This window comes from Petaurus breviceps, unplaced genomic scaffold, assembly GCF_028583685.1.
Source record: "Petaurus breviceps papuanus isolate PSGF00001 unplaced genomic scaffold, PetGlider_PUasm1.0 90775, whole genome shotgun sequence".
In the NCBI taxonomy this organism is placed as follows: domain Eukaryota; kingdom Metazoa; phylum Chordata; class Mammalia; order Diprotodontia; family Petauridae; genus Petaurus; species Petaurus breviceps.
Genome location: NW_027187342.1, coordinates 12,689,054 through 12,715,399, shown reverse-complemented (window position 1 = coordinate 12,715,399; position 26,346 = coordinate 12,689,054). Strand labels below are relative to the sequence as shown.

Genomic DNA, 26,346 nt, shown 5'->3' with positions numbered 1-26,346 from the left:
TCCCTGAGCTTCAAAGACACTCCTTCAAAAATGTGCACCTCAGAGATATCCCTACAAAGTATGTCTAAGCACACTACCCTGGGGTAGGCAGAGTCCCTCTGCTCCAAGAGATATATTGGGAAAAAAGCCGACTTCTGCAGAGGCTTTCCTTATGCCAGTCTCTAGCTTAGTATCACCATTGAAACTTATCTTGGACAACATCTTTTAAATTGTTCAGCTCACTTGCTGAGCTTCCAAGGGACATTGACTAGAAGGGGGACAGGGGGACCATATCAGAGATGTTTCCTACAAAGTTACAGTTAATTCCTACAAAGCCTACAGGTCACAGGATATGAAGAGAGAAAGAACTGAACAGGAAGAAAATGGCATTTTAGGTTGATAAAGCCATAAAACTTTAGAACTGGAAGGAACTTTAAACAATCATTCAGTCAAACATCTTCACATTACTAACGAAAATGAGGATTAGAAAAGTGATTTGGTCCCAATTGTCAGTGGTGGGATCAGAACTAACAGTTCTTTCTTCCCTATACTTGGAGATTTGTCCATTCTAGTCCATGCTAAAGATAATACTTTTTTTGTAGTTTATTATTTTTATGTTTTAGTTTACATCATTTGTTTCCACAAGATTTTGAGTTACAAATTTTCTCCCCATTTTTCCCCTACCCACCACCCCAAAACAGCAATTGCACTGAATATCCCCTCCCCCAATATGTCCTCTCCTATATCTTCCCCCATACCCCCTCCAACTTTCTAGTAGGCCACAGTGGATCTCTATGCCCCAGTGCCTGTATATCTTATTTCCCAGTTACATGTAAAATAATAATAATAATAATATATATATTTTTTAAACATTTGATTTAAAACTTTACATTCCAGATTGTTTCCTGTCCTCCCTCATCATCCACCCTTACTGGAAAGATAAGCAATTCAATATAGGTTATACATGTGTAGCTATGCAAAACATTTCCATGTGGATATATTGTGAAAGATTGACTATATTTCCCTCCGTCCCATCCCATCCCCCACTTGTTCTATTCTCTATTTTGATCCTGTCCCTTTTCAAAAGTGAGTGATTCCAACTTCCCTCCCCTCCCAGCCTGTCCTTCCTTCCATCATCCCCCCTCTCATCCCCTTCCCCTTACTCTCCTATAGGGTGAGATACCCTATTTAGTGTGTATGTCATTCCCTCCCTAAGCCAAATTCATTTAGAATAAGTTTGACTCATTCCCTTTTGTTTTCCTGTTCTTCCCTTCCATTGTAACAGTTTTCCCTTGCCTCTTCTATATGAGATAATTTACCCCATTCTATCTTTCCCCATCTCTTCTCATTATATTCCTCTTTCACCTCTTAATTTCACCTTTAAGTATCATCCCATGTTCAACTGGTCCTGTACCCTCTGTATACCTGTACACATATATACACATTCACATATGTATTCATATGCCCATATATATATGTATACACATAAATACACACATATTTCTATTCCCTTCAACTGTTCTCATACTGAGAAAAGTTTCATAAGTTACAATTATCATTTTTCCGTGTATGAATGTAAGTAGTTCAATTTTGATAAGTTTGTTATGATTTCTTTTCCCTGTTTACCTTCTCATGCTTCTCTTGCTTCTTGTATCTGAATGTCAAATTTTCTATTCAACTCTGTTTTTTTCTTTTAATTAATTTTTTTTAATTAAAATTTTTTTTAAGCAATTGGGGTTTACAGTTACACGGCCAGTTATTTCTGGGTTTGGTGCTAAGTATCAGAGCCCAGATTCGATCCCACGTCATCCCAACTCTGTGGCCGGTGCTCCTACTCGCTGTGCTACCTGGCCACAACTTTATTTTTTTTTTCATCAAGAATGCTTGAAAGGGGCGCCTAGGTGGCACAGTGAATAGAGCAGAGGCCCTGGAGTCAGGAGGACCTGAGTTCAAATCTGACCTCAGACACAATTACTAGCCATGTGACTTTGGGCAAGTCACTTAATCCCAATTGCCCTCCAAAAAAAAAAAAGCAAAAGAACGCTTGAAAGTCCTCTATTCCACTGAATGACCATATTTTCCCCTGAAACATGATACTCAGTTTTGCTGGGTAGGTGATTCTTGGTTTTAATCCCAGCTCCTTTGCTTTCTGTAATATCATATTCCAAGCCCTTTGATCCCTCAGTATAGAAGCTGCCAGATCCTGTGTTATCCTGATTGTGTTTCCATAGTATTCAAATTGTTTCTTCCTGGCTGCTTGTAATATTTTCTCCTTGATCTGGGAATTCCGGAACCTGGCTATAATATTCCTAGGAATTTTGGGGGGGGATTTTTTTCAGGAGGTGATTGGTGGATTCTGTCAACCTCTATTTTGCCTTCTGGTTCTAAAACATGAGGGTAATTTTCCTTGAGAATTTCTTGGAAGATGATTTGTAGGTTCTTTTTTTGATCATGGCTTTCAGGTAGTCCAGTAATTTTTAAATTATCTCTCCTGGATCTATTTTCCAGATCAGTGGTTTTTTCAATGAGATATTTCACACTGCCTTCTATTTTTTTCATTTGTTTGGATCTGTTTAATAGTATCTTGATTTCTCATAAAGTCACTAGCTTCCATTTTCTCCAGTCTAATTCTGAAGGAATGATTCTTTTCAGTGAGCTTTTGAGATTCTTTTTCCATCTGGCAAATTCAACTTTTCAAGGCATTCTTTTCCTCATTGCCTTTTTGAGCCTCTTTTGCCATTTGAGTTAGTCTATTTTTTAAGGTGTTATTTTCTTCAGTCAGGTTGTTGACTCTTATTTTATAATTTTCTTGCATTATTCTCATTTCTCTTCCCAATTTTTCCTCCACTTCTCTTATTTGGTTTTCAAAATCATTCTTAAGCTCCTCTATGACCTGCAAGCAGCTTATTCTTTTCTTGGAAGCTTCTGGGGCAGGAGCTCTGACTTTGCTGTCTTCCTCTTGTTCCATGCCCCGATCCTTTTTGTCCCCAAAAAAGGAATCCAAAGTCGGGCTGCTGTGCTTGCCTTGCTTCCCTCATTTGCTCATGTTGCCACTCAATTACTTGACTTTTGAGTTTTTTGCCACAGTAGAACTGTGCTACTTAAGGGGGGAGGTTTGTCCCAATTGCTGGGGTTATCTCAGCTACTGGAGCTATTAGTTGGCTGCCCTCTCAGAAACCTTCACTGGCTCTGGCAAACTGGTCATGCACCCCAGGACCTCCACCCTAGACACTGATCCAGATCCAAGAAGGTTAAAGCAAGAGCAATTACCCCTCAGACTGGTCACTTGGTCCCCCTACAATCTGCAGTCCAGGAGCTCTGAAGCATCCCTGTGTCAGTGGCAGCATGCCTCAGCTGCTTCTCGCCCCTGGGGCAAAGCCGGACTGCACTCCCGAATTCCCAGGTTCCAAAGTGCACACTGCACTGACCTCTCACTTTGTCCTTAGCATCTATGGGTTGATAATTCTGGAAACCACCACAGCTTCTGGTTATCTGAAGTCCCTCCAGCTGGTGGCTGGCCAAGCCACCCTGGTTCACTCGGGGCTGGGCTGAGCTCCCAGAGCACTTTGCTGACCGATTCTTGCTTCCTGCTGGCCTACTGGTCTATCCTCAGCAAGAGTTTAGCTTCTCTGTGTCATTTTTGGGGTTCTGTAGCTCCAAAGTTTGTTCAGAGTTACCTTTTACATGAATTGGAGGAGGTGGAAGCAGGAGCCCCACAGAAGTCCTGTTTCTACTCTGCCATCTTGACTCCACCACCCAAAGATAATCCTAATTGAGCCAAGGAGTAGTCTTCTGGATCTCTTGTACATGTCCTAAAGTGTACATAATCTAGAAGATCCTCAGGGAGGTAGGTCAGTTCTAGGGTTCCTATAAGTACACAAATTCATTCTAGGATAATCCAAGGGCTCTTCAAAGAAACCAAAAGCCTTCTCCAGGGACCGTTGACACAAATTCCATAATATAGAGAAAGGGAATAGATGATCTTGAATGCTATTATATTTTTCCTAAGCTAAAAAAACAAACAAACCATAGCTAATTGTTATAATAGTTTGGCTGATGAAATCTCAGGAAAAGGAGAGGATGAGGAAAAGGGTGATAAATAGAGAAATGGTCACACCTAAAGTATACCTTCTCTTACCCAGGGAGTAGATTGGAATGATCAAAGGACTGAATTTTGCCCTGTCCATCTAGGAGGAAAGAGTCAAAAGCATTGACGGCTGGTCAGTCAACTCATTCTACCATCCACTACAACACTCACTAGTACAAAGAGACGGTAATTTTGAAGACAATACTTTCATTTAATTTTTAATTTTTTTTGAGGCTTTTGGGGTTAAGTGTCTTGCCCACAGTCACATAGCTAATAAGTTTCTGAGTAAGGTCAAATTTAAACTCAGGTCCTCCTGACTCCAGGGCCAGGGCTTTATCCACATTTTTTTTTTGAGTGTTCCATTTAAGTCAGAGTCAACAAACGTTTATTAAGCACCAACTACACACTGACCCTGTACTAAGTGCTAGGGATACAAAGGAAGGCCTAAGACAGTCCCTACCTTCAAGGATCTAATGAGTGAAGGGAACACATTTTAAGTGAAGTCAGAAATTAGAGTGTAAAAGGTTGAGAAGAGGAAGTGAAGAAGAGGCAAAGAGTGGAGGTAGTTTTTTTCTAGGAGTTTGGCTGAAAAAGGATAGCTGGAGGAGATGATAGTGCCAATCAAAGGTTTTTTAAGGATAAGGGTAGACTTGAGCATGTTTGAAGGCAGTAGAGAGGAGACTAGTAGTAGAGGTTGAAGAGTACAGACAGCTTAGGAAGGATCTGAGGGAGAAATCTGTAAGAGAAGATGGTAGGTGAGGGGATAAGGAGGTGTATATATATATATATATATATATATATATATATATATATATAGAGAGAGAGAGAGAGAGAGAGAGAGAGAGGAATTAATAATAATAATAGTAACTATAGCTAGCATTTATATAGCACCTACTATGTGTCCTACTGTGCTAAGCATTTTGTTTTATTGTTGTTGCTTATACAAATATCATCTCACAACAACCCTACAAGGTAAGTGCTATTATTATCTCCATTTTATAATTAAGGAAACTGAGGCAAACAGGTTAAGTGGTTTATCCAGGGTGACACAGCTGATAAGTGTCTGAAGCTGGATTTGAACTTGGATCTTCCTGATTCCAGGCCCAGTGCTCTATCCAATGGACTTCATAGCTGCATAGCTAATTTCTCAGAAAGCCTTCTATAAGCCTCAGACCCAGGCTGCCCACCTGAACTGAATGCCAAGGGGGAAAGTGTGGCTTCAGGATCATAGATTTAGTACTGGAAGGTACCTAATAGCTCATCTAGTCTAGCCCCCTCATTTTACAGTTGAGAAAACTGACATCTAGGGAAGTTAAGTGACTTCCCAAAGATCACAATAGTAAAGTCAGAATTTGAAACCAGGTCTTCTGACTCCAAATTAAGTTTTTCTTTTATCATTAGGGAACAACTATGCCTCTGAACATTGAGCTGGGTTTACTGTTTGTTAATTGCTTACAATTGTAAGCAATCTACGACCCTATTATTCTATTGAGTTGAAACATAAGATAGATAAAATTATAAAATATAGGCTATCATACCAGAATCAGTTTTCCAGCATATGTAAGTATACTGTTAGATGGAAAAGAAGAATCAAATCAAAAGGACTTTAAAGAATTCATTAAAAAAATATACACATCAGAAAAAGCTTTTGGAAGAACCAAGCTAAAAAAATTGCTAAGAATAATCTATATTCTAAAACTGTGTTTAACTAGTTATTATCTAAATGCAAGAGGATGATAAGAGAATAAAAATAGCTAAAGTAATACTGGCTAAAATGCTTAAGGTTATGGGTAAATAATGTAAAAAAGAAAATGGAAAGGGGAGTAGAGAAGAGAAACTTGTGATTCCAAGGTGAATCTCCTCTTTTTGACGAAGATGGGGACCTTGAGTCAAGTATTAAAGATCCATTTAATAGAATATAAATAGAAATTGTATTTAATGTTAAATCAATTTAATAAAAGATTAGTAATAATAAGCGTTTGTATTTCCTCTAGATAAAAAGAATGCTAATTTGACAAATCTTTTTTTTTTTTTGGTCTGGACTCATCTTTCTCTCAAACCCTCTCTTCTTTTCAACTTTCCTAATATTGTTAGGATCACCAGCATCTTCCAGTAAAAAGCAGGGTCACAATCTCCATGTCATCTTCAACGCCTTACTCACACTCACTCCACATCGTTCTCAAGTTTGACGATTTCTACCTTCCCAACTTCTCCCACATATTTCCCTGTCACTCACACAGCCACCACTTTGGTGCAGATCCTCATCACCTCACCACTGGACTATTAAAATAGCCTTTTTGTTAGCCTCCCTGCCTGAATGGAGGACTCCAATGAGTCCTCCACTAAGCTGCCAGAGTGATTCTAAGGGTCAGGTTTTGACAAACAGCCCTTACTCAACACACTTCAGTGGCTCCCTATTACTTCCAGGATCAAATATAAAAGTCTCTTTCTGACATTTAAGGCCCTTCACTACCTGACCTCTTCTTACATTTTCCATTTCTTTCACTTTATTCCTCTCCACATGCTCTATGACCCAGATGAACTGGTTTACTTGCTATTCCTTACACTTGCCTTTTCTCTAGCTATCCCAATACCTGTAAATGCTCTCCTTCTCACCTGTACTTCTGGACTTCCCTAGCTTCCTTTGAAGACTGTTCAAATCCTGCCTTCTGCAAAATTCTTTTACCATTTCCTTCCCCTCCCCTCTACCCTCATGTTTGCTACATCCTGTCCCCCTTTCTCTCTGAGATTGTGTTCCAATTACTACATATATGATGGGTATTGTTATTTGTATGTTGTTTCCTCCATTAGAATGTGAGCTTCTTAAGGGCAGAAACAGTGTTTTGGGCATTTTTTGTATCCTCATAGCTTAGCAGTGTCTGGCATATAATAAGTACTTAATAAATGCTTGATGACTGACAGCACAATGAAGTTGGAAGTTAGACTGCATATGGTTTAGAAATGAGTAAGGAGAGGAAATGGAGGAACTAGATGTAAATGGCTTTTTCAAGGATTTTAAGTGAGGAAAGATATTGGACAATGGCTAATGGAGATGATAGGATTTAATGAAGGTATTTTAGGGATGGGGGTGGTTTGGAGTATTTTTAGGTGGCTGAGAAGGAAGATTAAAGGGAAAGGATATGACAGAAGCAATCTGCTAGATAAGATGGGAGGGGATGGGATCAAAGGTACATGTAGACTTATTGGCCTTTCCAAGAAGGGTCACCCCTTCATCAGAGACTACAGAGAATTAAATAATGGGGAATGATATCGGTGGGATGTCAATGAGGAGAATGGAAGAGGAGGGAGTTCATGACATGTGGCCTCCATTTTTTCAGTGAAGGACGTGGTGGGATCTTTAGCTGAGAAGGTTGGCTAGGGATTGGAGGGTTTTGGAGGCTTAAAAAGAACATTTTTTTTTAGCATCTTTTTAAACATTTTTAAAATTAAAAAATATTTATTTACTTTTAGTTTACAACATTCAGTTCCATAATCCCTTGAATTTCAAAATTTTCTCCCCCTCCTTCTCCTCCCCCTTGTTCCCTGCTCCCCCCCCCATGTCGGCATTCAATCAAATATAGGATCTACAAATACCTTCACATTAAACATTAGTCAGGTTGTAAAGAAGGATTATAACCAATGGAGTGAACAATGAGAAAGAGGAAACAAAACAAAACAAAACAAAAAGAGGGAAAGCAAATAGTTTGCTTCAATCTGCATTCAGACTCTGTAGTTCTTTCTCTGGATGTGGATATCTGAAAGAGAATATTTTTAACAGCTGCTGTGGTGAGTAGGTTAGAGAATTGGTTAGGGAGGATAAAGTAATTTTCTCTGCCCTAAGACAATTTTGAGTTATATTTATAGGGGTCAAAAACAAGTAAAACATATCTTAAAATATAGTCCAATTTAATATTCCAGAATTAAGCAAAGAAGTCACTATCCCAATTCTTCCTGTAACCCTGCTGCTGTTTGTTGTTTGTCCTTTGTTCTCAAAAAGGACCAAGACATCAGGAAGGTGATTCCCTGAAATGCAAGTGAAATGGATTTAAGTGAGCTGAGGGCTGTGCAAAGTCACCAGCCTCACTTTCTCCTCCAGTGGTCAGATATAGATCACGGCAATTGGAGATGGCCAGAATGCAGTGGGGATCCTTGACCTTTTCAAGCTATGGTCCTTAACAAGTCTCAGAGACAAAGCTTATTCAGTGATAAAGGCTTAATCAGAAATGAAGCAGAGAATGGCCTCCTTTAAAAAAAATATCTGGGAGGAGAAGAGAGAGAGTGAGAGTGTGTGTGTGTGTGTGTGGGGGGAGACACTCGATCCACTCTCCCTCTCCCTCTCTCCCTCCCCCCTTCCTCCCTCCTTTTCCCTGTCCCTCCCTTTATCCCTCTTTCCCTCTGCTCCCTCTTTTTTCCACATAGGATATCACACCCTTACCTTCCAGTGTTCTGCCCAAAGGGAATATACTTTTTAATCTCTGAAACTTGTTTCAGTTTGTTTTGTTTTTTTTCTCTTAGAGATCAGCCTTAACCCCAAATCACTCTTACCCTAGACCAAATCCTACTTGGTCACTGTTTGGGCCCAGACTGGCTCATAATGAATCTAAATAACAATTGTTATTTATTGTTTATTGTTATTATTATTTATTGATATGAAGGGACCGCCCTTAATTCATTTACCTAGAAAAGCATTTTTGTCCTAGAGGCTTTTCTGAGAGCTTTGGAAAAGGCTTTAGAAGAAAATATTATTTTAAAAATATTTTCAGTTCTACTAAACTTGAGGTTTTTAATATGCCCCCCTCCTTAATTATAAAGCAGGAATTCCAGAGGGGGCAGTGGAAGGAGCAGACAGGCTTGGAGAGATATATTGGAGAGGGTTGAATTGAAGTAGATGGACATGAGGGAACTGACATTTAGGATGGGGGAGGGAGTTCAGAATAACTGGGATGGGAGAGTAAGAGGTGTTGGGAAAGGCAAACTCTTGGGGAATGAGTCCAAGTTGTGTATCAATGGATGAGAGGAGATCTGCTGATACAGGCAAGTAAGTAGAGGGTTGGGGGTGTCTCCTGGGCTCAGGTCCTCTTAATCTTTTGCCCATCTTTGCAGACAGGAGGTATTGCTAAAGCCTGGAACTGAAACCTGCATTTGATATTTATTAGCCATAGACAGGCAAATGTGTCCTGGCCTCAGTTGTCTGGTTTGTTTTCCGTTTATTTTAGGTGAAGAGATTGAGGGCTATGACCTTGTCAGTTTTGAAAGGTCAGAACAGCCTGATCTAGGAGCCCACGACCCCAAGAATGGAATCCATGTCTAGTTTTGCAGTGATGGCCCTTGGAATGGGAAGAGATCTTCTGGATTTATTGCAGTGGTAGCTGAGAGAAATAGTGTAACCTTTGAACATGAACTTGGTGCTGTGAAGAGACTATGCTAAATCTGAGCCCATTATTCCCACCCACAGAGGTGAGATGGGGAGAGTATGCCCCTAAGGTGCTGGGGGAAGATATTTGTATTTTTATTTATATCTTTGAAGTAAATATCCCTTAATAAAAGCTAGTTGATGTTAATTGGTCAAATGGAATGGGATTCTAGTCATTCACAAGTGGCTAACTATAGAAGAACGACAACTGATGTGCCTTCTCTCTGAGCAGCTCACCTCTCTTGGGTCTCTGTGTTTGTCCTTGTCCTCACCATCAGTCCTTAACATGTCCATCAGGTCGACCACTCACTGGACCTTGAAGGTCTCTTCTTCTGGCCCCCCACCCACACCCCTAGAGTTTTAGCAGCCTCTCCTACTCCAGGAGCCCCAGTTCCCAAATCAGCTCATCCTTCTTCTCTGGGTGGGGAGTAGGAGTAGGTTCCCATCTCGTCTCAGGCTTGACACAGGCATGGGTATGGGCTTTGGGGGCAGCAGCAGGGTTGGTGGGATCATGGTGGTCTCTGTCAATCAGAGCCTCCTGAGTCCCTTGAAGCTGGAGCTGGATCCCAACATCCAGGCCATGAGGCCAACAGAGGGAGCAGATTAAGACCCTCAACAAGTGTGCCTCCTTCATTGATAAGGTATGCTTCCTAGAACAGCAGAATAAGATGCTGGAGACCAAATGGAGCCTCCTCCAGCAGCAGAAGACATCTCAGAGCAACATGGACAGCATGTTTGAGAGTTATGTTGCCACCCTTCAAAGGCAGCTAGACTCCATGGGGAAGGAGAAACTGAAGCTGGAGGTGGAGTTGGGCAACATGCAGCATCTTGTGGAGATTTTAAAAATGAGTATGAAGATTAGATCAATAAGCGGACAGAAATGGAGAATGAGTTTATTCTCGTTAAGAAGGATGTGGATGAAGCCTATGTGGAACTGGAGTCCGGTCTGGAAGGCCTGACCATGAGATTAACTTCCTCAGGCAGCTATATGAAGAAGAGATACAAGAATTGCTCTCCCAGATTTTGGATGCCTCTGTGGTCCTGTCTATGGACAATAGCTGCTCCTTGGACCTGGATGGCATTATTGCTAATGTCTGAGCCTGACATGAGGATATTGCCAATCGAAGCCAGGCTGAGGCTGAGAGCATGTACCAGATCAAGTATGAGGAACTGCAGACCCTGGCTGGGAAACATGGAGATGACCTTCATCACACCAAGACAGAGATCAGAGATGACCAAGGAATGTCGACAGGCTTCAGGCTGAGATTGAGGTGCTCAAAGGCCAGAGGGTTTTGCTTGAAGCTTCCATCACTGATGTGAAGCAGTAAGGGGAACTGGTCATGCAGAACATGAGTATTCACACCAAGACCACCAGTAGAGACTACTCAGGTGGGTTTAGTTCTAGCCATGGAGGTCTTCTCAGGTCTCAGCTGGCCTCAGCTATGGACTGAGTTCCTTCCATTCTACTTCTGGCTCTGGTCTCCCCTCTTATAGCTGAGTCAGTAAGGCTGTGTGGTAAAGAAGATTGAGGGGTGGCTAGGTGGCGCAGTGAATAGAGCATGGGTCCTGGAGTCAGGAGGACCTGAGTTCAAATCCGGCCTCAGACACAACACAAAAACTAGCCATGTGACCCTGGGCAAGTCACTTAACCCCAATTGCCCTCCAAAAAGCAAAAAATAAATAAATAAAGAAGATTGAGACCCAAGATGGAAAGCTGGTGTCCGAATCATCAGATGTTCTGCCCGAGAGAGGTCTTCTTGGATCCTCACAGCCCACCCCTTATACTCCTAAGAATCTCCAGGATACCCAAGGGAAGACTGGGGATGGGGGAAGAGATTGAAGAGATCTGCATTATAGGTCCTAGTCATACCTTCTATTTTGCCTTGCCTGGGTTCCTTATTCTTGCCAATATCCTTGAAACATTTTGTGTTTTCAGAAATAAACACGATTCACCATTTCAAAAAAGAAAAAAAAAAAGAATGACAACTGATGGGGGATGATAGCATTAAAGAAGAGACACCTCTTAAACTCCTCCTTGGAACCCTGAGGGAAAAATAGAATCAATTTTGCTCTGGGAGAGTGAAACTACAAAGCATGCTTCCTATACATGGATTGTTTTTGTTTTTTTAGATTGAATTCTTTTATTCTTTTTTTTTAATTCAATTTTTAATTTATTAATTTGTTTGTTTCCTTTTAGTTTACAGGATTCAATTCCACAATTCCTTGAATTTCACATTTTGTCCCCCTCCTTCCCCTCCCCCACATGGATTGTTTTAAGGTTTGTAAAGCACTATACATACATTATCTCATCTGAGCCTCACAACTTGGGTGGGGGGGTAACCATAAACAAGTATTCTTATTCCCTTTTTATGGATAAGGAAACTGAAGTTCAAAGAGATGAATTCACTTACACATGACCACACAAACAGTAGATCTCAGAGGTGGAATTAAAAATCAGGTCTAATAATTCCAAATCTAGTACTCTTTCACAACACCATAGAGACTTAAGTTAATAAATAACCCCAAGATTTTGAACATTGGAAATTGGCTGAATATTGGTATAACTGAATGAATGATAAAACATTTATTAAGTTATACACTGGCAATACAAATGGGAGTCCTTTCCTTTAAGTAACTTATATTCTAACAGAAGAAGCCAACACACCTAGGAGAATGGTGGTTAAGAAGGATTATTTTGGTTTGGGAAGTTACAGGGATAGTGAGTGGAGCAACAGAAGAGTTGATTGACATACCATAACTAGCAGCAATGGCAGCATTGATTTGGTTATGGTTCCAGAGCCTGCTTTGGTACATGAAAAGCTCTGCCCCAAATGAATAATGAAAAAGGAGAAAAAGGCAAGCTTCCCTTCTTTGAGGGAAAGTCAACACCCAAGTAAGCTCCCAGAGCTTCTGAGACTCTCCCAAAAGGGATTAGGAAACTGAAGCCAATTAGAAGTTATCACCTGACCTTCATGTGAGAAACCAAACTGCCCTGGGTGAAAATTTCTCCTTGGGTCTTTTTAGCAAATAGGCAATCCATTAATTTCTCCAATGGATCCCTATAAAATTCTATGGCATTCCAAATGTAAGTCCAAAAAAGAATTTCTCCAGTGGGGTCTTGCAATAGAAAGTGTACACAGAATTTCCCTAATGGATCCCAGCAATACATAGTCTCCAAATGAAGATCCAAACTTAGCTTATGGTAGGACAAGCAGGCTAGCTTAAAGGACATCAGACAAATTCAAAAAAGCCCCAAAGGTCTGTGGGACCCCCAAAAAGGGACTAAGCATTTGGGCTTGATTACTCAAGGTTTCTAGGACATAAGACAAATTATTTTATTCTTTGGACCTAGAGTCCATAAAGATCTCAGAGGCACGCCTTTAATCAGGATTCTTCTGTGTGACTCTCAGTGTATTGCTAGGCAACAGAATTCTAGGGATGCAATTTCCATGTTGTTCACATTAGCTACCAATAGATACAGGAATTCAGCAGATATCAGTACTTAAATATTCTATCATTCAAAAGTTATTTCAAAGCAAATTGTCAGATATATAAATAAAACATATTAGAAAACTAATCTGAAAACAAAAGAAAAAAACTAATTTTTTTTTCTGCAGGGAAATACTAAATTTCCCTGCAATATGACATACACAAAACAAAGAATCCTGGATGAGAAGAGGTATTAGACTGACTACCAAACTGAAGGTCTACAGAGCTGTTGTGCTGACCTCATTGTATGTCTGTGAAACCTGGACAGTATAGGAGTGCCATGCCAGGAAACTGAATTGCTTCCATTTGAATTGTCTTAGGAAGATTCTGAAGGTCACCTGGTAGGATAAGGTACCAGAGGCTGAGGTCCTTATTGGAACTAAACTGGCAAGCATTCAAACTCTGCAACTCCGATGGGCTGGCCATATTGTTCAAATGGCAAATGTAGGTCTGTCTATGTTGTTCACATGGAGGTCAGAAGAAGTGACACAGGGAAACTCTCAAGGTCTCTCTTAAGAACTTTGGAATTGATTGTGTGACATGGGAGACACTGGCACAGGACCGCTCAGCATGGAGTGACCACATCAGAGAAGATGCTGTGCTCTATATGCAAAGAAGAATTGAGACAGCTCAAAGGAAATGCAGGATGCACAAATTTGGAGTATCCACCCCAAATATTTACATGGACTATTTGTGCCCACCGTGTGGTAGAGCATTCTCATATTGGGTTTGATCAGTCACAGTCAGCCACATTGAAACTTGACTCTAGCATAGTGATATCATTTTGTTCCTCTTCAAGAAGGAAAGACAACAACCAAATACCCTCAAATACATAAGACATCCAAAATATAACCCAGAAGAAAATATCTCAGTCAATCCTTGAAAATGCATAGGACATCCATAATATATCCTGGATGAGCCTCCAAAGTGTGTTCCAAGAAATTAAGTAAGAAGGATGAAGAGGTTTAAAGCGAAAGATAGTAAGCTTAATTAGGGGAGTCTTGAATTTAATACGCTAAAAAAGAATTAGGAGATAGAAAATAAAGAATCATATATGTAGAACTAGAAGAAACCTCAGAGGCCATCTCATTCAAACTCTTCATTTTACAGATAAAGAAACTAAAGTTCAGGGAGGTTAGACACCTTGCCCAAGATTACACAGGTAACTCATTCCAGGGGAGATTTAAACCTCAGGCTTCTGACTAGAATCTCTTCTGACTCCAAAGTCAATGTTTCTCCCATTGTACCATGCTACCTCCAAAAGGCTGGCTGTCTTAACTAGTTTACAGATGAAATATCTATGAATCCCAAAACACTAATTTTTAAAGTAATATCTTAAAGTTCAATTGTTTATATCATTCCTAATATTACTTAGAAATATAATAAACATAGAAAAGTTTGTTGAAAATATAGTTAATTTATAAAATATTTCACAAATATTTTATAAATTATACTCATTTTAATCATAACAATTATGTTATAAATGTTGTTTTACATATAAAACATATGAACATTTTATCTATGATTGATATAAAAGCTAATTTACTGAACTACAAGTTGCTGGAATACATATGGTCAATGTTTTTCTAGTACTATATCAAAAGATTTCCCTGTAATAAGGATTCTCAAATCTGAAACTTTATTTTACTTGTCACATACAAGTAACAGAAATGGGAATATCTCTGTTATATTGTTACATCTTAATGATTCCATAGCTTCAAGAGGGATACAATCTGCAAAAGATTGATAACTCTAAGGTGAGATAATGGTAAAAACTGAAATATTTTATTATTGGACTTTTAGCATTATGAAAACCAGAGAACTATAGTAGAGTATCTTTGTGAAAGAAAGAAAACTGTGAGAAAATCCTTTGATCTGTTTGTTAGTGCTGCTATGGCACATTTCAATAGACAGTAGACCTTGGTTAAAGTCCTATAAGCATCTGAACAGGTAGTATGATACCATAGAACTTTATTGGTACCCAGTTAAATACCAAGCATACCAACATTCCATTTGCATTTCACTGAAGAGGAAGTTTCTTACTATTTTCTCATGGGAATTAGTATAGCAGGTACACACCCACGTAGCTTTTGAAGACATAATTTTCATAAATCGCTGACTGTCAATATGTGCCTTCCATTTCTGAAAAATGTTTAACTAGTTGTGTTGAATGGCACATCTAGATTAGTAGCCTTCTTATTACATATTTTCCTTCAGGCATCACTTTAATAATAGACTTAAGCTCACAAACTGAGTACAGATCTGGCTTTAGGTTTATATCTATGAGATCTCTCTATATTGAAATTTTCTTTTCATATTTATAACAAACTCAAAATTCTCCTTAATGAATCACCAGTTAGGCATTGAGCAATATATTGAAGTAATTACCTTATTATCATGAAAAAACAATTATTATGTGCCATTACTTTCTCTTGACAATAATATAGTATATACTGAAGTAGGTATAATGAAATAAATTATTTATGCTATCTACTGGTTTGTTTAGGATTTATTTTTTTCATTTCTAAGAATTTTTACAAAAAGAAAATGCATAATTTTTTAGATAATATTTCAAGTGAACTCAACATTTAATAGGAAATACACTTGGGCACTGATCATGAACTTTATTATGTGTTCATTTTGGAGGTAATTCTACTTTATCCAGGGCCAATTTGAAAGGAAATAGTAAGATTATCTGCACACTTAGAAATATAATCATACTATTCTGGGACCACTGAAAGCTTGTAAGTTCTTAGCCTATCCCTGTAATCTTGGAATAACACAACATTCAATACTCAAGAAAGAACAATGGAACTAGCCCAGACCTTCCCTTCATAAGTGCTGCATAGCCCAGCCCTAACATCAAGTTTGAAGTCAGTAAGTAAGTGGGAAGAATGAACAAACAAACAAAAAAAGAACCCCACCATAAAGTGCTATTATGGTGTCAAAGAAGCTCAAGACCCAAACCTATAAGACTAGAATGACTCCAAATTATCTAAAAGCAAAGCTTCAGAGAAAAATACATCTTAGGTACATACCTACCTAAAGTTCCTAGAAAATATGAAGCAATAATTTTAAAAATATTATAAATATAATAAGAGTACTTAAGGAAAAAAATGGGAAAATAAATAAAAAAGCAACAAACTCCCTGAAAATTAGAATGGGCCAAATAGAAATCAATGATCCCATACAGCAACAAGAATATCAGAAAAAAGTCAAAAGGTTGAAAAAGAAATAAAAGAAAATGTAAAGTATTTCATAGCAAAAACAACTGACATGGAAAACATGTCAAGGAGAAAAAACTTAAGAATCATTGTACTATCTGAAAGTCATGATCAATTGTTTTCTTTTACAACATGACTAGTATGGAAATATATATTGCATGATTATACATATATAACTTATAACAAATTGCTTTCTCAATGAAGGGAAAGGGAATGAAGAGAGAGGGAATTTAGAACTCAAAATTTTAAAAAATGAATGTTAAGATTTTTTTACATGTAATTGGAAAAAATAAAATATTACTTAAAAACATGAAATCTAAAAAAAAGAGCTATGACCAAAAAAATTATATATAGACCCTAGACATCATATTTCAAGAACTCTTACAAGAAAACTGTAAACTACATAACAAAAGTCTCACATTTTAATATTACCATCACATTAGTCAAGAAACATTATATGCTAAAATGAAAAGAAATTGGTTATTTTAAAATAATTTTCACCCTTTTTTTGTTATGTAGTTTACAAGTTGTTTTTTTACCTCTCTAAATCCTTTATCCTAAACTATATTTTTATCTATAGTTCTTGACAACTTTTTCTATATTTGCACTGTTCACCAAGTAAAAAGTCCAAGAGACATAATTTCTGGGTAATTATCACTCATTTTATTATTTATGGCTAGCAAATAAAATGATTGATAATTTATGGCTAGCAAATAATTAATAAAAAGATAGTCATTTGGCTTTCTCTTATAAACCAAAGATAAATCATGGAGGGCACTCCCTGTCTATATGCTCTTGGAAGAGGCGGTATTCCCAAGAGGCATCAACCAACTGATTGGTTAATTAATGAGAGAATGAATATTATAATGAGAGGTGAACCTAGTCTAATGCTGGAGGCCATAACTTTGTCACTCGTATTCCTCTTTACCCAGACTACTCTCAGCCTGGGACAATCTAGACAAAGGGATCTAACCCTCCCCCCTCCTACCCCAAGGTTGGGCCAGAATTTACTTATATTAGAATTCTTTTTACTCTTTAATCAGAACTAAGCTTCTCCAGTTGGGCTATCAAGTAAGACTGAGGACAATGTTAAAGTCTCACCATAAGCCTTGCTCTTCAGAGGCTGATTTGACCTAGTAGAGAGAGAATGAGGAAATAGGAAGGGGAAAAAACCTGGATCCCCTATAATAATGGGTTATTAATATAAGAGATAAACAATCATTTCTCTCATTTGTATATATTGATTTAATTTGGAGAGTCTTATCAAATTCATCATAGAATTTCTCTATCTCTTCATCCTCAACAACCAGTGTTGGTACATAAACTGTAATTATTTTTGTAGTTGTCTTTTTTTCAAACACCTACCATCACTTCTGAAATACAAGATGACCAGATTTCTCATGAAATAGTTTCTTGTTGTCTTTGGTCATAGGATAATGTAAATTTCAACAACTCCTTCTCTGGCTTCTCCAAGGAGTGTCTATGACTCAGCCTTCCATTCAGCTGCAATTTTCTTCTTTCTTCTGGTTCCTTTTATAGAAAGAATATCAAGATTGATATGATTCACCTCCTCCAGCAGTTTATCTACTGGTTAGTCACTGGACAAGGATCTTACACTTAGAATTTCAATAGTCAAATTAGAATATGGATGGTCTACAAACTATAGCACTCTCAGTCTCCTTTTAAGCTATACAAGCACTGTCATTACAAAAGGGAAAGGAGGTTACACACGACTGGGGGGTGTTTTGTATTTTTCTTTGTTTCATTGTTTGCTATAGTCAAAATCCACTAAAGCACTTTATAAATGTGAGTTGTTATTTTGGGAGGCAGCATGGGGTAAAGATAGTGGGATCCAGAGTCAGAACACCTGTATTTGAATGTTCACTACCCAGGTGAACTAGAGCAAGTCATTTAAACTCTATGGTCTTTAGTTTCTTCATCTGTTAAATGAGGGAGTCGGACTACATTGCTGGAGTTGACACATGTATGGAAATGTGCCAGTAGGGGCCATCACTGTGTTGCCAGAGCTTCCCTGGAAAACTCCAGGGACTCCAGAGATGAATGTAACTAAACCCTGAAGGGCTTATGCTTTGAGATGGCATAGCTGTTCCCTTGTTGGGCAGGCTCTTCTTGTTGATGTAGTAGATTTTTAAAAGGAAGTGACCTACCTTCTACTACTCTCTTTTTCTCCTGCCTGGTTATCTCCATGAGAGCTCCCGAGATTGCTCCTATATTAGTCAAAAGCAAGTATGTATTAAACATTTACTATGTTCCAGGGCCTAGCTAAGTGCTAGAGATATGAAGAGAAAGCAAAAACAGATCCTGTCCACAAGAAGCCAATACTCTAATGGGTAATACAAGATTTTACATAAATATAAATACACACACATATACATACACATGTATACATATATGTATTTGTATGTATATATAACACTAGTCAATGAAACCCTAGTCCTTAGAGCATGGGAAATTTCCTCTGCATGCTGACAAATGATGTTCAAAAAGAAAAAGGGCCTTTTTCCTCTCTGATTCATAGCACCATAGGTATTCTTTAACTGTTTCCATTCTGGTTATTGCATGCTGATACAAAGTCCTTTGCTGAACTGGAACTGAGTGTGCATACAAAGGCTGAACAGCCACTCTCACCCAATCTACACTCCAGTTTAGATCCCCAGAGGATAGTTCACAAGTCCCCCCCGCTGGTGTGTTCCCCCCAATATTAAACACCACTTAATATCTTCCCATTATCATTTAAACAATTAACATCAATCAATTAGTATCTATAGAGGAATACTGAGAAGGTACAGCAAGAACCAAAGTATAGCAACTTACCAAACCAGTAATATACTTTCCTAGGGAGGGTTGAGTCAAACTTAAGGTGATGGTTATATAATATTGCCCTCATTCCCAAATTGACTTCTGTATTTCACATTGCTCCCTTGCTTACAGGACATGGTGGCTCAGATGTTAGATTGATTCATTGCTAGGCTCAATCAAACAGGCTGCTTCTCACCTGACTCAACTACTGCTGTTACCAGCGCCCAGTACTGAGGAGAGCTTTGATGACTCTTCTGAGCCTCTTTTGAAAGCTCACTGGGCTGTAATCTGGTCCATGCCATTTCTGATACTTAGTTATGTAAGACCAAGGAAGAATGGAACAACAGAAAAGAGGCTCCAGAGGCACCGTGTGTCTTATAGTACACAAGAATCAGGTGGGGAGATGAAGCAAGCAGAAAGCTGCTGCCACATCCACAGCTGTTACATCTACCCCTGCTCTGAAGCAGGTAGGGAAAAGTCCACCCTACCACACAATTCTGGAAGCATACTCACCAAGCCACCACATAAACTGGCAACGAGTATTGGATATTGTATTTGCTCTAAGGACTGGGTGCTCATTGACTCCCATTGTGGTCTCCTATTACATAAACATGTTTCATACTGAGTAGATGGAAGGGAAATTTAGAAGAAAAGACAGCTGGGGGGATTCAAGAAAAGACTACTGCAGAAAATGGCATTTGAGCTGAGTCCTGAAGGAAGTTAGGGATTCAAACAGATGGAGATGAAGCAACTAGATAATCTCTATGGTCCCTTTTAACCATGAAGAAATATTATAATTAATAGTTTTCCAGTCTATCAGACTTCTGTTTTACTTGCCATTCTACTCAGTCTGGAGCCCCATGACAAATCATTTCAATATTATTTTTATTAGGACCCTAGAATTCCTTCTACATGATTTCTATCTTACCCAATGGGCTTACTCAGTCAGTCCCCAATCCTAGTTAACATCTACCGTTTATTTTCTTCATTTCTGCTCTTGTTTCTGAGCAGTATTAGAGAAAGTCACATAAGTCCTGACTGGACCCATTACAAACTCATGTTTTTTTAGTCTGTTTAGTTCTCATTGGTATCCTATCAAGGACATGGGGGCAGGGAGTTACAGAGATCGACATAAGGCAACAGAGGCTACATGTACTTTAACTACTCAAGGTCAAGCACCAGATACTGATAGAATTACAAGTCATAGTCAAAGCCTTAAGCCAAAGGCTAAAACTGAAAAAAGTAAGAACAAGAGAAAAGTCGTCGTGCCAAAGGGATCAACAATTAGTGGGCTGGGTTGCTCACATTGGTGGTCAATTAAGATGTGCGGTAGGCCAAAAATCCAAACAATTCATGAAATCGGGAACTCCATATGAGCAGCAAACTGAAACAAAGTGTTTAGTTGACTAGTTTGACTCTTTCAGTATGCTCAAGTGTGTGCTTTTTGTTTTTATGCAAGACCTCAGTATATTGGACCAAGTGTTATAAAATGACAGGGACTGAATACCATTTCTCCTGGACCTTGAAGCTAGGGTTTTTTGTTTTGTTTTTATGAGGTTTTTTTTGTTGTTGTTGTTATAGCTGGTGATAGAAGCTTATTGTATGATCATTCAGCTCATAGTTTTTATCGGTAGGCAAAATACTGGAATTAACCCCATTGTTTCATATTTTCAGGATTTTCTTCACCATGAAGAAGCTAGCAGAAACAGTGGATAGAGCCTTAGGTCTGGATGAGTTCAAATTTGGCCTCAACTAGCTGTGTGACTCTGACCCTGAACCATTGTTTGCCTCAGTTTCCTCTGCAAAATGAGGATAATAATAGCACCTACTCCTTAAGGTTGTTGTGAGGATCAAATCAGATAATTGTAAAGCACTTAGCAGAGTGCCTGGCACATAGTAAGAACTATAAAAATACCAGTAATTATTATTATTATTATTCATTCTTCCTGCCCATATCGATTAGGGACAAACAGGATTTTGTTGGTAAAGGTGAGGGTGTAGGTGTATTTGTCACAGCAAGTAGAATACATAGGACTGAGAATTTCAGTTAAAAGGTCATAGGACTCGATAATCCACAAGGAGCCAACAACATGATCTTAAAATTTCTTAAAGGGCCAGTAAAAGCAAAGATTCTGAGTAGAGAGCTATACCTGATTCTTTATTTTCAGGGATTCCTCCAGGTGTCTGGGTTGTTCTATTCTTGTTCTACATGTTGCCTACTTACATGCAACATCAGCTGTTTAAAGAATGTTCTGAGGCAGCTAGGTGGCACGGTGAATAAAGCACTGACCCTGAAGTCAGGAGGACCTGAGTTCAAATCCAGCCTCAGACACTTAACACACTTACTAGCCATGTGACCTTGGGCAAGTCACAATCCCAATTGCCCTCCAAAAAGAGAAAAAAAAAGAGTGTTCTGTAGGTTAGCCTGGTAATCCTTTAATTTTCTAGGTCATTTACTGCTGCAACTTCTGTGTAGGGTGCTAGGGCTAAAACAAAACAAAAAACAAGGGCTAAAACCATAGTGTAAATAGAAAAGAATATTCAGTGACAGTGAGTACCAATGTAGCAAAATTTTATAGGGGAACACATGGAATGAAGCTCCTGATGGTATGAAATAAAGCACCAGGGGTACAACCTGAGTATTTATATAATTCTAGTACATTCTGTTTGCCCATTGAACAAGGAATGATGAACTATGGAAAAAGGAATCTTTATTTATGAAACAGGCTATCTACGAATGCACAATAGATGTTAGGCATCAGTCCAGTGGAGTGACACATAGCAGAGAGCACCATCAATAGCCCTGTATTATCATTGTGAATCTCTCTGACCACTTGTATGTGTCCTACATATAAGAGACCTGGCCACATAGATTCTCTACATGAGTGCCCTACACATGGGGTCCTGATTCACATGTTCCATAGAAGTATATGTCCCAAATAAGATATACAGGCACTGGGGTATAGATTCCATCTTGCCCTACTAGAAAGTTGGGGGAGGGCATGTGGGAGGATATAAGAGATTGGGGGAAGGGGTATTAGGCTTGCTATTTTGGGGTAGGGGTAGGGGAAAGAAGCGGGGGGGGGGGGGGGATTTGCAACTCAAAAGCTTGTAGAAATGAATGTTGAGGGGGCCGCTAGGTGGTGCAGTGAGCAGAGTGCTGGCCCTGGAGTCAGGAGGACCTGAGTTCAGATCCAGCCCCAGACACTTAACACACACAAACAAACAAAAAAAAACCTAGCCATGTGACCGTGGCCAAGTTACTTAAACCCAATTGCCCTCCAAAAAGCAAAAAAAAAAAAAAGAAAAAAGAAAAAGAAATGAATGTTGAAAACTAAAAATAAATTGAGAAAAAAAAAAGTATATGTCCCACCTCACTGGCAGTATGGGAAAGTACACATAGGGGAATTTTCTCGTCATTTTATTTGCCATGATCTTTCCTTAAATACCTTTTGTGGGAATTGATGTGCACTCTGATGATTGGTAATAGTAAACTGATTAGTGGGATTCATAAGCATGATTTAGACTCATGCTTGCCTTGAACCTGCAATACCTTTTCTCAGGAACCCATGTGTCAAAGTGAATGTTTCAGGGACTACAAAAGTAAAAAACTGAAAAACAAACAAAACCATAAACAACTATGTGTTCAGTGATTGGGGGAAATGAATTAACAAACTGTGGCACATGAATGTAATAGAATGATAAGGAATGATGATTATAAAAAATCCAAAGACATATGATAAGACTTGCATGAAATTGCAAAGAATAAATAAAGTAGGCCTCCCCTAAAATATTATACACAATGACTTTAATTACATAAAGATGACATCAAATAGAAACAAAATTCATGGTTAATGAAATGGGCAAAGGTAGTGCTACCTAGTTAAAGGTAGTGTGCTCAGTCTTCCTTTATTCCCCTCCCCCCCACCCCCATCAATAATAGAAGAGGATTGGGCAGCTAGGTAATGCAATGGATACAGTACCATCCCTGGAGTCAGGAAGACTCATTTTCCTGTGTTCAAATCTGGCCTCAGTCACATAACAAGTTGAGTAACCCTGGGTAAGTCACTTAATCCTGTTTGCCTCAGTTTCCTAATCTGTAAAATGAGCTAGAGAAGGAAATGGCAAACTACTCTAGTATCTTTGCCAAGAAAAGCCCAAATGGGGTCACAGAGTTGGACCTAACTGAACAACAAATAAGAAAGTATAGTTGCAAGTACATCCATTGTAGCAAAAATGTATGGGTGTGTATGGGGATGGCAATAGTGCAGGGTCTAAGTACAGGGAAGAAAATATACCATTCTGGTAAACCTATCTACCACCACTTATCACTGTTGTTCTTGGGATGGGGTGAGTCTTCAGTCAGGTCCAGAGCCCCTGAAAACTAGGGTCACTAGGAAATGGGAAGACCGTATCAATTAAAGCCACTATAGGCTTTTTCCCCTGGACTTGGCACAAACCTCACATGGGGCAGATGACTGGCTCTGTGTATACTGCTATTGCTGTTGCTGCCCAAAGAGGTTGACTAAGTCTGGATACTAAAACAGTCTATTGCTATTCTGAGTGAAATTCTTTGTCTGTAGCACTGCTTTGGAGGTTAACTCTTCACTGGCCCTCCAGCCTACTAACTTTTAGGAGAGGGTATCATTGCACTGGTTCTACTATCCCAGGGATGGAAAAGATCCTAAAGTTGAACAAAGTTAAAAAACAACCAGGCCCCTGGCACTGGTTTAGTTTGTGATTAACTAGAGGTTTCTCAGGGCTTTGTGATGAGTTTACACAATGATCAGCTGCTGGGTTCTCTCTAGATGATGCTACAGGGCTTTAAATACCATACTTAAAACTAAGAGCTCTTTTTTCCCTCCAGAACACAGTATACTACACTTCTTCCCAGAATATTAGGCAGTCCTGAAGGGTCCTGTTCACTAATCAGCTGCTCTAGCTATGGCTGTTAAAGTGGCATTTTGTTCTTGAATCCCTCTAATCTCACCAAAATTCCAAGGGAGCTTCCTTACTCCTGTGAAAAATTTTTAATAATCATTATCTTGGAAATTCAGAGCTTCCCCCAGCCCCCTTCTTTCAAAGTCCTGAGTTTATGTTCAATTTTTCTTCAGAAGGACATTTCTGATAATGAGATGACACTGACTTTCCTTGTCCTGGTCAAACCCCAACCCAAGCTCACAAATAATTTAATCTAAGGTACAGAAGGCCCCATTGTGTTCTGCTCAGGCTTGGATGGAGACAGATTTTTCTGTCTAGATAGCCCAAAACTGGGAGTTGTCTGGTCTGGCTGGGGGGAAGTCTGATAAAAGAGGTTTTTCCTAAATCCAGAGGTAAAATGATGATGGCATGATATCACCCCTGTATACCCAAAAATAATAAATGAATTATGCACCTGAACCCCAAAATGAGCCCAGTTCCAGACTGGCTCCCATGCATGTTTGTTGCCAACTTTGAGAGAAATAAAATGACAGTCATTACCTAATCGTGTTTGTTTTTCTTAGACCAAACTCTGAGGTTGACACTCTTAAGTAAAAAAGGAGTAAATTAAGAATGTCATATCAGAGACAGAGTGGGAGATTTCAGGAGCTGACTGTAGGGAGAAGTAGTTGTTTTTGGTTCCAGATAGGGACTGAACACCAGATAGAGCTACAACATTTGTAGATAGCCTATTTCATAAATAAAGATCCCCTTTTCTATGGTTTATTATTCCTAGTTCAATGGGCAAACAGAATGTACTAGAATTATAGAAATACTAAGATTGTACTCCCGGTACTATATTTCTTTTTTAATGTGTTTTTTTATGAGGAGGGAAGGCAAGGCAATTGAGGTTCAGTGACTTGCCCAAGGTCACACAGCTAGTGTCAAGTATCTGAGGCCAGATTTGAACTCAGGTCCTCCTGACTCCAGGGCCACTGCTCTATTCACTGTGCCACCTAGCTTCCCCACCTGATGCTATATTTTATACCATCAAGAGTGACATTCCATGTGTCCTACTATAATTAGCTATATTAATAAGATAAAGTAAAGCAGTTAAAGCCATTTTGGGGAGTTAGAGTGGAATATATATGATCTTAGGGTGCTTTATAATTAAAAAGTTTTTCATGTACATTGTCTCATCTGATTCTCACACCAGCTATGTAAAATAGGTGGGCCAAGTATTATTAGGCTTATATTACAGATGAGGAAACTGAGTCAGTCAATAAACATTTATTAAGTACTTAGTATGTGCCTGTAGTAGTAGTTGTTGTTCAGTCATCTTTCAGTCGTGTTTGATTCTCTGTGACCCCATCTGGGGTTTTCTTGGCAGAGATACTAGAGTGGTTGGCCATCTCCTTCTCTAGCTCTTTGTACAGATGAAGAACTAAGGCAAACAGGATTAAGTAACTTGCCCAGGGCCACATAGCTGGTAAATGTCTGAGGCTGGATTTGAACTCAGGAGGAGGAGTCTTCCTGACTCCAGGCCTTGTACTCCATCCACTGTGACGCCAGTTGCCCTAAGTATGAGCCTGGCATTGTGCTAAATAATGAAGACACAAAGAAAAGCAAAAAGAGAGTACCTCCTCTCCAGGAGCTCACAATCAAATGGAGGACACTTCCTGCAGACAACTGTGCAAACAAAATAGAGACAGGCTTAATTGGAAATAATCAACAGAGTGAAGGCACTAGAACTAACCAGGACTGGGAAGAGGGTAAGGCTTCCTGTGGAATTTTAGCTGGGACCTGAAGAAGGCAGTGAAGGTGGGAGATAGAAATGAGGAGGGAGAGCCAGTGAAAAGGCTAAGGAAGATGTCTTCAGGAAAAAGGAGGCCAGTGTCACTAAGCCGCAGGGTACATGAAAGACGAGGGAAGAAGAAAACTAGAAAAGCGGTTGGGGGCGCGGGTTATGCAGGGCTTTGAATGACAAATAGAGGATTTTGTATGTGATCCTGGAGGTGATAGAACTAGGTGAACTTACTAGCCCCGAAGTTAAAAGCGAATAAGGAGCAAAACAGGCATTTGAAGGCAAGGTAAAAAGAAAACTAGATAGGGTTTTTTTAATTTCTCACACCCAAAAGAAGGTCTCCTCCCCACCTTATTTTTGCTTCTCTGAATCCTACCCTTGGCTTATCTGTCAAGACCAGTCTCACCTCCTCTTCCTTTGTCTGACCATCCTAAACCTCAGTAATCATTCCCTGTTCTGAATTCCTATACAACTTCATCTGTTCTACTCATTGGGCACTTATCTTGTTACCCCATATTGTTATGTGACTTTTCATGCCTCTTTGTAATCCCAGGGTCAGTCCTGATGCCTTGGGCTAAAGAATATTTGTTTTTATTGTTGATGAATTCAT

At 39.1% G+C, this 26,346-nt stretch overlaps 1 long non-coding RNA gene and 1 pseudogene across 1 annotated transcript in view; one reads left to right on the top strand and one right to left on the bottom strand.

The window, feature by feature from the left end:
- Window positions 1–7,464: 7,464 nt before the first annotated feature.
- Window positions 7,465–26,346, bottom strand: part of LOC138146956 (uncharacterized) — a 33,900-nt gene continuing 15,018 nt past the window's right edge. The window contains exons 3-6 of the long non-coding RNA XR_011164673.1: window positions 25,573–25,621; window positions 18,361–18,420; window positions 17,558–17,722; window positions 7,465–7,821 (exon numbers count right to left, since the gene is read on the bottom strand). This is a non-coding gene — a long non-coding RNA (uncharacterized lncRNA). The remainder of the gene's footprint in view (window positions 7,822–17,557; window positions 17,723–18,360; window positions 18,421–25,572; window positions 25,622–26,346) is intronic.
- Window positions 9,178–11,339, top strand: LOC138146955 (keratin, type II cytoskeletal 8-like; annotated as a pseudogene).